This window comes from Labrus bergylta, chromosome 17 (assembly GCF_963930695.1).
Source record: "Labrus bergylta chromosome 17, fLabBer1.1, whole genome shotgun sequence".
Lineage (NCBI taxonomy): Eukaryota > Metazoa > Chordata > Actinopteri > Labriformes > Labridae > Labrus > Labrus bergylta.
Window position 1 is genome coordinate 7072313 of NC_089211.1, and position 15255 is coordinate 7087567.

Here is a 15255-nt window from a genome sequence, read left to right on the forward strand (position 1 = left end):
TCACAAGGGTGACCTGGTCAAGCGGGCAAATAAAGTGCAGAGTCGTGATCACAGATTACACATCAGGCACGGGCCAATTGTCTTGCACTTGTTGTCCTTTAAGATCGAGACAAAGGCTTCAAGTGAAATGAGATCCGCCAGTTTCAAGTCATTTTTGGAGAAAGTTCCCTGCAGAGGGAACAGCAGAACTAAACACTCTTTCCCCGCATAGTGGCTTCTGGTTCTTTGGAGGTTTTAACATAAATAAGAAGGAACTAAACCATGAAGAGCTTTATGAATAAGACTCAGCCAGTGTGTATACCTGCATACCTTTAAGGATGGCCATTCAGATTTTGTGTACAGGTCACAGTGATGAGTAAGGCATCTACAACCAGCAATGAATATGTTTCATATCCATACTAATACTGGAGAGCCGGTCTGATCTCTGCTGTGTCTCTGAGCACAAAGGAGGCTGAATGGATGTCGTGCCCTCTGAAAACTTTGACTCTCCTTTGACTCTCCTCCTCTCGTATCTTTGCTCTCCTGCTAATTGCTTCTTGAATTTGTTCGGGTTAATTAATGAAATGCAGATGAGGCTTGATTGGCTCAAGTGTGGGATCCAACTTACACCATGGAGGGAGGCGGGGAGACCCCCCCTCTCTGCTTATCAAGATATGGAGATAATTGCAATTAAAGTAATTTGCATGTGTTAATGAATTTGTCTTATGCTTGTCATGATCACAGACACGGAGTAAATAATTGATTTCCTATCAGCTCTGAGGCTTTGTCACAATGTGTGAAGTCAAAAAACTGAGAGCGGCCTGTTACTCCTCCACTGAAGTTAGGAATCCTGCTTGGAGAAATGCAGGTTAATAAAGTTGATCCAAAGGGTTACCTGAGTTCTGACACTGACCTCGGCTCACCCTGCAGCTTCTGTTCTTCTTCTGGTCATTCCTCTGAGGTTTGGCTGCACTCATGATCAGCTTTATGAAATACAGCTGTGCACATGAGGTGACTTTTTGTGAACACAGGAAGTGCTTGTTTTCACTCGAGACATTTTTAAAATCGTAACCAAATCATAAGAATGTGGGAGCCCACAGATCTGAGGACAGTTTCAATTGATTTTTAACATTAGAATCGTCTGAAAGCACACACTTAAGACGGTGATTCTGCCAAACCGGGACACCACACACTTGTAATTTTCAGTAATGATTTTACAGCGCTGATTCCACAGACACGAGATCTCACAGAAACTCACATGATCTGAAACGAGACTTCAGCAGAAAGAAGGTATGGATGATCGACGACGTCAGCTGGCTGTACTGGCTTGCATTCTGTTTTGCAGCGAAAAACAAAAAAGAGAAAAAGAATATGGGTGAATTCCTGGCTGAGGAGACACTGTTCACTGCCATGTCAGTGAGCTGTAAAAGGACGCAACATCCGGTTGGTGACGCCTCCTGGTCTGCTCACTCTCATTGGCTAACGAGAGACCTACAATCGTAAATATTAAACGTGTTTACGATTCGAGATCGGGGAGGCTCTGACTCGATTGGGAGCAGTAAAATAATCATATTGACACCAAACCCTTGAGGATTATTTGGATGAATAAGCCTCCGATCAGGCCACGCCCCCGAATCGTTGGAAATCGTTGGGATTTACAGAATTTACATATACGTAATCTGATAATCAAAACCTTCAGAGCCTCATATAACTTGACGATTAAAGACTGAGGTTCTGCAACAGCGCCGTAGTGAAGATCCACCATCGCTCCTCCTACTCATTGTGTCCATAATGACGTTAGTTTGGTGTCCCTGTGCGTGCATCAAGGTTTTAGGAATGACGTTAAACATTGCCAGCTTTCGCTCTGGCACTACCTCTGTAGTATTCCGCCTTCAAATGAAAGTCTGTAAGAGCCAAACTCTCTTTCTCTCTGACATGTTTTGTAGTGTTGTGGTACTTGACATAGGCCTTGGTCTCAAGACTGGTCTCAAACACTGGGCGGACTCCGGCTTTTTATTCCCTGGTTACGGACGCAACATTTTGTTACGGTCTGAGTGAGTGACACGCCCCCTGTACACAAGATAATGATTTTTCAGAGATATTTATGGTCTTGTCTCGGTCTCGCCCAGCCTCTGTCTTGGTCCTGACTTGGTATCGACACCTAAAGGCCTTGGGGCACTCTTTCTCTCTCTCTCTTTCTGTGCATTTATAATGTTGTGTTTTTGTCATTTACATTGTTTCATAATTTGCAGCCTGTTTCTTTTGAGCTTCATCTTGTAGGAGGTTTGTCCTTGAAGGCTGCCGTACACGTCCTGCTGGTGTTTTGACGAAAAGGTCAGAGCGGCTCTACCCTTCAGTTCCTCTGATATGAAATGGATCCGCTGTAAACTTCAGGGAGTTAAACGGGGAGTGTGAAGCGGGGATGTTTTCGCTAGTTGATGAGGGGGGGATGGGGTAGTAATTTCATCCAATCAGAATACTTTGAATAATTAAACTGATCAACTTAATTAGCTCAATTAAGTTGATTTGACCACGGAACATTGCCATATGGCGCAAGGAAACAAAAGAGGGGGGAACTAATTAAAAGTAAAATAATGAGGATTTTAATTAACTGGTTCCCCAGACGTCAGCGAGCGGGGCTGTGGAGTTGTAATTAAAAAGTCCTGTAGAGCTGGCAACACTCTCTGCCTCTCTGTTTTAATAACGGCGAGGGCTCCATCCATCTAATTAAATCTGTAAATGAATTAGCAACATTGAGGGTCCCTGCCTGAGTTTTACACCCCGAACCTCCCACAGCAAAGCTTCCAGAAAGTTCTCCTCCTTCTGGAATAACAGCGAGGACGAGAGGCAGAGGATCAAAGAGGGGGAGCGACCGACTCACACACAAGTCCTGCAAACATATGAGCACGCATGCACGGACACTGAGCCTCACACAAATGTGGATGAGGGTCACGTTGCAAATGCAAGATGACCTCATTTAACCTTTTCATTCAGACGTCTTCTTGTCCTGTTTTGTGCTGCTGCAAACGTCTGCTGCCAACGTCTCCATCATGTGCATAAAGCTGGAGGTCAAACTTCAGAGTATACTTGAAATATTAGGTTTTATTTTTAAATAGCAAAAGTAGCAAAAATTGTTTTAGATAACGGGCTAGGATAGGAACGCCCACTTGCTTGACCACTAAGTTCATGGTGTCGGTGAGGGCGTGTTCAGTCATAAAGAAATCGGATCAATCAACATATTTCATTTAGATTTTGTACAGAATCATATGGATTATCTTTATCCTGTACAGACAAACAGGCTGTCCATCTTAAAAATAGCCTCAAATTTCTAGGCAGAGCTACATTTGTGAAAGAAAAATGACAAATTTTGCACCCCAACTTTTAGTGTTTTCACAGTTATACAAAACTCTGTGAAGTTTTCAGGGTGAGCTGCAAACAGCAGAATTTTTCATCCTGAGTGTCTCCTGCAGCCTCCTGGTATTTTTTTCCTGCAGAAAGTCAGAGTGAGCTGATGTGAGAACACAGCAGGATATAATCAGGAGAGTTCACCTGGAGCGAGTGGGAGGGGGTGGTGATGTTAACTCCCTGCGATCTGTGCATTTACCTTTTCATAGGCAGGATTTATATTTATATAAATCCTGCCTATGGATGATCTCTAGCTCAACGACTCATCCTGAAACGGTTAATTTCACTGCTGCCTCTTTAAGGCCTGCCTCCCCACATGCCCACTTCCTTCTGATTGGCCAGCTCTCTAGAAGCCTTTGGGGGGTCAGAACGCTGCAGGGCTGCCAGGGGAGGGCTGCTCTCCAGTGCTGGGAGAAGAGAGTTAGATTTTTGGGGTTTGGGCTTGAAGCCTTCGGTATAAAGAGAGGTCGTCTAACAGAAAAATAAAGACGGGTTGAAATATAGTACATGGCTGTTGTCACCTACACCCTGAAGACTAATTAGCTTTGGAGTTATAATTGAGACTTGGCAGCAGCCTCACACAGAGGCTCACACATTGTACAGAGTCCAGCAGCTGTCCTTCGATGATCCCTCCATCACCTCTCCGTCACTCTGCAGCGTGTTCTGTGTGTATTTCATTTTGTTTATGACTTCTGCGTGTCATCACTCTCCTCCCTCCTCTGAGTGGCGGTGAGGTGCCAAACCCGTCCTCAGCAGGCCCACCAGGAGTACAGGCTTTCATTAGCACTCTGTAATTAGGAACAGATGCAATTTGCAGCCCGGCACTCAGCTCACACAGCGACTCACACACACACAGAAACCTACACACACAAAGTTCAACACACACAAACTGTAGTTCAGTCACTGACACAGTTTCCTGTCTCACCTCAAACTATCACAGGAGAAGAGATGTAGTTAGACACATTTTTAGACATCTTTGTTTCCTTCATATCAATTACCAACATTGTATTTCATTCCTAAATAAAACTTGCTTCAACACTTGTCAAACTTAAACTTGTGATGTGTTTTATGCAGATCTTATGCAACATGGGGAATGTGCAACATATGTTGTGTTTTTTGGTTTGCCCTGGTATCTGTTTACACGTGCTAGATGTCTTTGTGCTTGTAATTGTGGAGACGGCTGAATGTTTGCAGCACTTTAAATCGAACACAAATTTCCATAAAGGGAGTGTATTCCACAATAAAGTGTATCGTATTGTGTTGTATCGTGTCACATTGTAAAGTAACTACTCACTGTTTGGATAAAAAAACTTTTATTTTGAAAATAAGGACATTTACAACATTAAAGGAAGAATATGAGACTTTTTGAATATGCAACTTTTTGATCCAGTAGAAACCAAAACAACTCGAGATGCATTGTTGTGTTAGCATGCTAATGCTAGTGCTCTTTATTTTGCTCGTAGTTTTAAATTGCATGTAAATTAACACAAAATGACCGTGATGTAAAAACACTTGCATGACATTCAAATAAGCAGTGAGTACAGAATGTTCTTCTTCTTTTCTCTAGTCCCTCAATTGAACAACTTTTATACGCGTGGGGATAAGCCGCCCCGTCCATGTAAACACGATTCAGACAACATCACAGACAGTGGGACTCGGGTGTCACACTCATTGTAGACAGTTATGACTCACAGAGTTATTTTCAGAGGATATACTTGATTTCTGCTATATTTATGTTTAAAATGTCTCATATTCAGCCTTTACCTTAACCACAAAAAAATGAACTCGCCATGCATCGAAAAGTAAATGAAAACATCTAAAGGAAGCGGTGGGAGTGAAATGTGTGATCACTCAAGGTTTGTATGACTTTAACTCGTCGTCTGAGACGTTTTCTTTTTAAAGGGAAATGAGCAATTTAAAGGCGCCGGATGCCGTGATTTTGCATAACATAATAACACAATAAATTAGAAAAGGATAATGTGTTTAATTTCAGACCTTAATCCCACTTAACGCTCACTGCCCTGCTTTTTACAAAACATGACAAACTTTTCTTTTGCAACAGCTGGTCACTCCTGGAGCTGCAACCCTACACTTCTGTCCTCCGTCTGCCCCCTCAGCCTGCACTACACTACCCAGCACCCCCCAAAACCTCCTGATAGTCCCGATACAATATCACTAATATCCCTAATTGGCTCATTAAATTGACACACAAGCCCGGACCGAGGCTGAGGCAAGGACCCTAATTAGACACCTAAACATGAAGCCAAGGGCGTTTTATGGAGGGGCACTTTGGGGAATGTTTTAATGAGGACACGGTGCTCAGAATAGCTTTAGAGTCATTTGTTGACGCAGGAGCTGCACCCGGTGGCCAGCACTCCCTAACCTTACTCAAACACACACACTGACACACACTAGCATGTTCACAGGACTGACCCGTCAGAGTATAAAGGACAAAGATGAAGTCTAGAGCTGTGCAAGTTTCTCAAAGACTCTGCTCTGATCTTCACACATCAACAAATCAAAGTTCTGGCTGCAGGAGCAAACTACAAACTGATGGTTTTTGAAGCGATTAGAGAGTCAATTTCTTCTTCTTGAGAGTGACAAAAGAAAATACAGACAATCTTCTGAGGCGTTTAAGTGTTTTTATCATAGTCATGTCTGTGAATTTTCGTGCATTTAACAATAAAGACATTGAAGCCTGATGGAGTCAGAGAGCTAAAGGTCAAACGATAAGGTGATATCTCGACTAAACAGAGGTCATAATTTCCATTTCCCTCTTTAACATTGCCCTCCTCTGTCTGTCTGTTATCTATTTCTCTGTCAGCAGCCTGCAGACAGAGTCCAGCTCTCAGCTCGGGGATCCTTCAGAGACACTATCAGAGCCTCTGCAGCCGAGCCAAGGGCACAAAGAGCCCATTCACAGGAGCAAAACAGGAAACACACAGACAGCACGCTTCCTCATGGAATCTGCTTTCATCCGGCTCTGAAACACATTCACACTTCATCCTGTGCAGGAGTCACTGAAGCTTGTTATTTTTAACACAATGGGGAACAGTTGTGTGATGAATTAGTGATTTATTAAATTTAGATTTGATGCAGATTTTTTAGTTTCTGCAGCTTAACCTTCAGGCTGAAAATCTGCAGCAGCAAGACCTCACCTGACTATAAGAAGCCGTTAAAGAAACGAGTGAACCTGCAGGATCCAGAGAGGCACGTTTCATATTTCCCCAGGATAAGGCTGCCATCTGTTGAGTAAATAAACCTCTTCATTGGGTGCGAGGTAACGCCGTTTAATTTGATGTAATGTGATAGTCATCTGTAGGAAATTGCTTTTGAGCATCAAAAGGCGCCGAAGCGTTATGAGAGAAAGCAGCTGGGTGACCAGATGAGTCTGCAGCTCAGGAGGAGCGCTCAGATTCTATAAGGTTTCCTGTCGCAGGTTTTTTTTAATGTTCAGCAGGGTGTGAAAATATCAACGCTGCAAAAATACTGAGAGAGAACTTTACCTACACACAGGTGACCTTCTGTGCACGTTCTCTGACTGCAAAGGAATCTTTAGTTCTATAATGTCACGACTTCAGTGACAAGAACTGAGTCAGAGCAGTTTTCTTTTAGTCCTGTAACTAAGGAAGGCCACACTAGAGGATTTTTAATTCTTAACCGATTTTAAAAACATGGGAGACCACAGACATAAAAGCAGTTTCAACCGATTTTTAACATTAAAATCCTCAAGACACACACACGATTGGGTAGAGTATGCGAGACCAGAAACCTGCTGTTTGTAAAGATTTCATTGTGGCGATTCTACAGACACAAGATCTCACAGAAACTTGATGATCCGTATCGTCTGTATGGACTTCAGAGGTGGTAACTAAGTGGCAACCTTTGCTGTCGAAAAATGAAGCCGATGTGGAAGTGTAAAATCCTGCAGTTCCTCGAGTGTCCGCTAGAAGCTGGCTGCAGAAGCACAGGAAGTCACATACACACTTCAAAAAAGCCTGTTTTTACAGCAGAAGTTACCATGTTAAAAGCCTGGTTAAAAAAAACTAAATAGGTCTGATAAGTTCATGTCTTGATTTGGTTACTTGACAGACCATGTTAGAAAAGTACAGTACAGTCGTCCTGAACACAACAAAGTTTTATAAAACCCAAAGAATTTCACAAATATGGCATTTGACAAACATCCTACCAGAAAAGGTCATTGTGTGTGACCTTTAGGGTCAAAATAATACAAATGTTTCTTACATCTGTTTGCAAGAGGCTAATAAAAATAGTTGAATAAGCCAAATAAATATGTAAAAAATACACATTATAGAAGCAAACAAAAACATTGTTGCATCTTTAGACCCCCAACTCCTGTCTTTCATGAGGTAAATATGGTAACTTGAGGTGAGTGATGTCATATTTATGGCTGTAAAAAATAATCCCGTCCACACACACTCAATTATCCAAAACATCTTCGTCCACATGAAAACGCAAAAAACGCTGTCATGAGCATGCTAAGTCAACAACGATGTCCTGAACATTTTCCTGCCATTTAAAGTTGTCTCACTAACCTGAAGTCTGACCGGGTCTTGTCCCAGACCGCAGAAGTTGGCAGCAGGTTTTGTGTCGTGGGAGTGTTGTATGAAGCAGCAGTGACCTCCGTCATCCAATCAGACGTCACTGCTCGTCAACATAGTGAAAGAGTATGTGTATGTGTGTGTGAGTGAGTGTGTAAAAAGTCCAGTTAGTAACGTTAGCACCAGCGCTAGTTGCACTAGTGACAGCAATGTTTAACGCAGGAGAAACCGGCACACAGTGTGACATTTCAAGTCCAAAACTCTGTTTTCTCAGCTACAGGTAATCACCTTAAATATACACTGAAAAAGGTGCATTTTCAGTGACCTTAAACAGAGTTTGCATACAAAAGGCCAAAACACACATAAAAGCTATGTTTTCAAAATTACCCACCCTACATGTGGACCAGGCCTTGGACTTTCACATATGTAAAATCGGGGCTGTCAATTGTGTGTGAGTCCGAGGGTAAAGAATAAACGTCATTCAGAAATCAGACTTCTACAGTCAGATCAAATGCATTTTCAAAATGAAGAAGTCTGAATGATCCAAAGCATCCTATAATGAGTGCTGCACTGCTGTTTTTTTATTTGTTCCTCATAGCCTGAATTGCCTTTTTAAAGAGCTTTAAAAGGATCTCATTACGTTTATTCCTCTGATCCTTATAAAGCACCATAAAAAACTAAAAACTTGGAGTTCAAGTTGGACAAAAAGCGTGTTTCTAAATTCAGCAGCTTTAACAAGTCAGCTGTGTCCGCAGTGGTCACACTTTACGAGAATGTCTCAACAAGCTTTTCCAGGCTTAATTGAGTCTGAATACCAAGACTCACCCAAATCCCCCTTTAACCACCGGCATTAAATTTAAAGTGTTTATTATTAGGCTCAAATGGGCCCTGTGTTGGCTCTGTTTGTGGGTTGTGAGCTGCCTCTGAGAACATTTCAGTCTGTGTCTGTGAGCACTCGAGTCTTTTCTCCGACTGGGAGCTTTTTAAACCCACGCGTCAGTAATGGGAGCAGTGTTTTCTGAGGCGGATACAGAAGCAGGAGCATTAGTAGAAGTATTAGCTGCAGATTTTACAGTAGCAAGATCGTCTTGATTATATCATCAGTCTGTTAACAGAAGCAAATTAATGCATGTGTGCAAATCCTGTCCCGTCCGAGTGTTAGAAAGCAGTGGCTTTGGTTCTTCTTCTCCTTTTACCTGTCACTCAGCCTGGTGTAAAGGCTCTGACACACCAAGGAGATCGTCGGCCGTCGGTGAGCGGTCGTCACCCTAGTTTTTGCGGTGTGTCTGGTTCTGTCGCTACCTGTCAGCCTTTGTTCTGCCGATTCGACATGTTGAATCGGTGTCTGCAGTCGGTAAGAGGACTCTCTCTGATTGGCTGTTGGGAGGTTTCACTTACCTCAATCTCTCGACACAGGTTCAGGAAATCCCCTTGAGCATGCCGCTGTAGTATCCATGCTTTCACCCATTCGTGCAGTTTCTCCTTATTTGTTCGGTTTGTAAATGTTCTAAAACAGAGAATATAATATTGACTGTTTGCACTAAAAGATATTGTTTGTGCAGCTTCGCTCCATAAAGCTTGTTAATAACGTGTTAAAGTTCATCGTAATTCTGACTACTATAGAAAACATTTAAAATTACAGTTCAGAGAGTAACTTTTATATCTATCTGTGGACTTAACCAAAGATACAAAGAGCACAAACACAAACCACACTTTTTCTGTTGTTGGCCTCGTGCTTTTCCCCTGTGGTGTAAACGTGTGCACTCTGTTAAAAATGCATCTCTAAACCCAGAATAAAAGCCTTAAACTGTGGGTAATAAAAGGGCAGTTGTCCTGTGTGTGGGCCAGGCTGGACACCAAGAGGGCGCTGATGTGTATTGACTCAGCTGATAGAAATCTGCTCTGACATTTGCCTCTCTCTTTTCTACCTGAAAGAGCTTAGCTCTGACTTTACAGCTCAGCATTTCAAAGGAACAGTCAAATTGCTCTTTTTTGATATTCAGACAGGTCGGCCCTCTGGGGACCCGTAGCTGTGGGAGTCGTATAAAAAGGAGATGTGACAAGGAGACCCAGACAACAAAGCAGCATGAAGAAGAGCTCTGACCGAAATACAGGACCTCTGTGACTTTATAAACTTAATAATAATCGCATGTGTCCGAATGAAAAAAGTCCAAAATATCAACCTGAGGAGACTTTGGAAGATTTCAGGTTGAACTTTGCAGATGATGTTTTTGTTGGATGTTTGTTTTCATGCTGAGGAGAGAAAAAGTCTGAATTGTGTGACGTCCTGCATGCACTCTATTTCTGTAGATGGTTTGGTTTAACTTCCTGGCTCAGCAGCCAATAGTCGGGAAGGACAGCTTATTCAAGTTTCATGCTAACATCTCTGTCCCTCTCAGGCTTCCAGCAGCTGGTTTGGTTTCATTTGCACTTCACCACATTCATCCATACATTGCATTCATGACTGATAAACCCATAAACCATAAAGTCATCATTAAAGTCCTTCTCGCTGATGGGTTCAAAAACAACAACTTCATTCTGCTTTCGCTTGGCCATTTTGTTTTCTTGTGACTTTTGCGGTGCAGAGCGCTCTGTGCTCTCATTGGCCAACATCAAACACATCACAGCCACTGTTTGCAGCGGGGCACCAGCGTTTTTTTTTTTTTTTTACATTAGGGCCCAATGGGGGGCAACCTCCTCCTCCTGAGTCCAACAGTGCTGCATTACCTCGTTAAAAGAGCATAAAAGTGGAAATATGATTCCTGATGATAGACCTGTAACTCTCTTTAAAATCTTTGAACTACAAAAACATATTCTTGGAAGAGATTTCAATTTAGTTGGTCCCAGTTTCCATCTCTCTCTCTCTCTCTCTCTCTCTCTATCTCTCTTTCTCTCCCTCTAGCCCTCTTTCTAACCCCAGCACAGTCTCAGCAGAGTCTGGTTCTGCTCGAGGTCTCTGCCTGTTAAAGGACGTGTTTCCTCTCCACTGTAACTTTGCCAAGTGCTCAACTCATGGTGGATTCAAGTTGGGTCTTTGAAAATGATATAACAAAGAGTACTGTCTAGACCTGCTCTTTTGGTAAAGTGCCTTGAGATAAAATTAGTCATGAATGGCTTTGAATGAATGACTTTCCATTAGCAGGGAAGAGCGGATGCTTTGCTGATACTGCCGGCTGTGTGGTTGCTCTGATATGTGAGCTACCAACATGGAAAAAGCGAGAACCACAGTACTGCACATGCACTGCTCAGGTAGACACTGTGACCAGGCTGTAAGAATATGCAGGGATGCTGTTTTATGTTAGCAGTCAGAGTATGTTGGAGTTAGTATTAGTAGACACTCAACATAAAAACATTTGCGTTAGGAGTTTCGTCCAGACTCCCTGACGTCACGACCCTGTGACATCTTGTGTCTGTAAGGTCTGTATGCAATCCATCCATGATATCTGATCATATTTAACATAAGACAGAGGATCCAGTCCTGTTTAAAGGGGACATATTATAAAAACTCATATTATTTTAAATTATATTATTAAAAACTCCAAAATCCACTTGTACAGTGTTTTTGAACTTATATTTGGTAACCTGAGTTTCTACTGACCCACAAAATGTGAAATAAACCCATCCAGTCCTTTGTTTGTGGTCTGCATAAGTCTTACAACACAGAGAAAAATGCTCTGTTTCTAATTTGCTCTCCTTGTGATGTCACAGTGGGATTATTGTAAAAAAAAAAAAACCCTACCCTCCCCTGGTATCTCTACCTATGGACTCCACCCCAAGCCTAGAACAAAACTTTTGCACAAGGAGGAGTGATGTCTACCGGGAAAACTCAGGGGAGGTCATTGGATTTAAAGAGACACACACACCAAAACGGAGCGTTCTGAGAGAGCTGGTTTATACAGGGTCACAATCCTCCTCTGGTGCTTGATTCATGTTATATTTTGACCAAAGCACAGCACAGATGTTTCATTTAGACCACAGGGGACTGTTTGAAAAGGTGGAGAAGGGGGATAATATGTCCTCTTTAAAGTTTCACTTTAAACCCTGATAACAAAAGAATCCTCCTCCATGTTTTTCAAACTGATACACACTCTGGCGCAGGTAACTCTCTGCTGCTCTCTGCTGGTAACACCAAGAATCCAAAACAATCAACTGACACTGAGATTAGCCTTAAATTCCTCGATAGTCACACATTTCTGCTGGTTTTTATTTAAAGATTATGATGCAGCTGACATCTTGAGAAGTGTCTGAAGTACAATGAAAATAAAACATTTCTACCACTCAACTACAAATATTGCTGCACACACAATATATACAGTATATATGTAAGTCATCCTTTCTTTTGGGCGGGCTTACTACCACAAAATAAAACTGAATCCATCCAAAGTATGTAAAGCAACTTTCACCTCACAGTTTCCTCCAATATATTGATACTGTCAATCATGTCATTCTCCAAACTGCACCCTGAAAGCAGACGCATTTAGTGATATTAACGTTTACATTTCTCAAACCATCCTCCAATAATAAGTCTGGATATGAGATCATGCATTTACTAAACTGTCTCATACCAAGGAGTTTCCCTTTTTATGCTACTTTGTAGAACTCCTCTACATGCAGTAGATTAATATTACACTTTTCACTCAACAGCAGTTCAGCTGTGGAGCTTGAACGATAATAGACAATGCAGAAGATTCACAACATTGTTTCATTCTTTTAACTCACCAACCACCTTGTATTATGAGTTGAGATGAGATAATGTGCCCGCTGGGAAATCTGACTTGGACTCTGTTGAACAAAGAATATAAAACATAGAGATCATATAAAACAGAAAGCGATACATCTCAAAGCAGCAGCATTTCCATGTTACCATTTTCCACATAAATTTAAGCACCTGCAGCAACTTACTGCACGACCCCTCGGCACATCCTGCACTACACTGGCGGACTCAGGATGATTGAGGGGCAGGGCCGTAAATAATCAAAAGGGGCACCTTCTCTATGTGGTGGGGCACCAGCGCACAAAACGTCTCTCCCTGGACGCACTTTGTTTTATCTGCCACAGGGGCATCCAAGAGGGCACTTTCACATCCTTTTCCCCCGAACATGAGGGCACAAGAGGGGCCAACCCTAACTGTAACCCGCAATTTAGTTGCTTGCAGTTTCCTTTGTTCACAAATGTATTTCATTTCACGGCAGCATTATGGAAAATGCTTTATATTTTCTAACAAGTTTGGTTTGTCCATTTGGGCTTCTGTAGAAACGTTGCCAGACAGCTTCACACAAATGAAAACATACTGGTGAAGATTATATTTCTACCCATAGATCAGACTAAATATTTTGCATTCTGACCATTTAAAAAGTTGCAGATTCCCACCAGTGTATGTAAAGAAACTACTGCACTTTGAGCTCGAATATAACGACATAATGAGGCGTACCCACAAAACTAAAGTCCATAAACACAGCACTTTATGATACAGTGGATGTGAGGGTTTTACAAACGAGAGAAACAGGAGGGTTGGTGTAGTTGTGGTCTCGTCACCAGAGGGTCCGGGGTGGTCCAGATGCCCCTCACAAGCTCTGAACCTCTTCTGGTGTAAGACATGCAGAATAAAATGGGTCATTACAGTCGTAATGAAGGGAGACAGTTTCTCCTCCATGATGCGGATTCCTCCGAGCAATGAAACACACACACACAGAAACACACACACACACATACACACACAGCGCCGCAGGACTCTGACAGCTCCCGTGTTTTTGCCCTTTGATTGATGAGCCCTATCCCAAATGTTTTTTCATGCTGATCAGTGGGAGTTTAAGTGCCTGCTTCATGTTAATACCAAACAAAACATTAGCCGGAGCGCTCCCACAGCTCACTCCTCTCTGCTGGTTTCATCACTCATCTCTCCGAGGCTCCGCACGACTCCGGGACACAGAGGGAGGAGAGAGGGAGGCGAACTGGAAGGTGGGGAACATTAGAGGGGTTAGTCATTTTACACACACGCCGCGTTGAGATCTGCACAAGAATGAAAACAACCACTTTGTTTGGGTCAGTTACTCTGGTTTCTGTTTTTTTTTAATTTTCAGAAATATAGCTCTTCATCTGGTTATCACCATGGACTGTATACAAATGGACATTGAGCCCCAGTCTGTTGTCCTGACATTGACCTCGGCTCATCCTGCAGCTTCTGTTCTACTACTGGTCATTCTTCTGAGGCCAAAATGGATGAATGGATGGTGTCTTATCTGTGCTGCCACTGCAAAGATCTGCTAAAGTACTTTCTTGGTTTTTACAGCAATGACAATTAAGATCTATCCTCCAACTATGTCCAACAGCGGTCTTGATTTTTCTGTTTTTTCAATGGTTATTCTCCTTTTTCCCACAGAAAAGTGTCCAGACTCTGTTGAAGATTCAGCGTTCAAACTCTTAGAAGCTAAACTTTTAAGTTCAGTCCCTGGTTCTCCTCAGACAGACAGACTTCAGAGAAGCAGGATGGGCCTCAGAGAGCTGACATTAACTCCCCACCGCTCTGTGAGCCGCTGCAAAAAGCTGCAGATGAAACCCGCCTGAGGAGAGAAGCAGAGGGCCGCTAATGTCTGCATGAGGCCCCTCACTGTGTTCATTTCAGAGCAACCCGAGCTCATCCTCTCCCTACTGGGCTCATAATGCAATTACACTCTCACATCTGCAGGGGGCTCCCTCTGTCTCCACCTCAGCCCACTGCTCTCTCTGAATGTGTGTGTGTGTGTGTGTGTGTGTGTGTGTGTGTGTGTGTGTGTGAGAGAGAGAGGTACAGTGAGGTCTCCTGCTTGAGATTTGTGGTTAATCAATCATCGCGCCGCCTTAATGACACCCTGCTGCTTCCCTAATGTCTGCTGGCAGAGGAGCCGCCGCTGGCACAGAGCTCATGCAGGCACACATATGGTCGCCTCAGTGAGTGACAGGACCCCTTTCATGTGAGCTGCCCTGCACGCTGGATGCCATCAGCCTCATACAGCCGCCGCCGGCTACAAATGAAATGAAGGTGGAGGGAGGAATTATGGGGAGGGGGGGATGTGAAGAGAATCTTCAGCCTTATTCACCTGGCTTGTCCAGAAAGTAAACTGTCAAATGAATAAATAAATAAACAAGAGTAAGACAACTTTTGTTCCAACCAACAATTATTTTATTTGTTTGCATAATTTCTCATAATATGAGAAATACTGCATTAATGTGACACAGAAATCCAACAGAGACCTGAGTAGGCCTATAGCTTCCTAAACATGCTGTATGAAGATATCATTTGGCTTTTGTGGGACAAACATGAAGATCACTC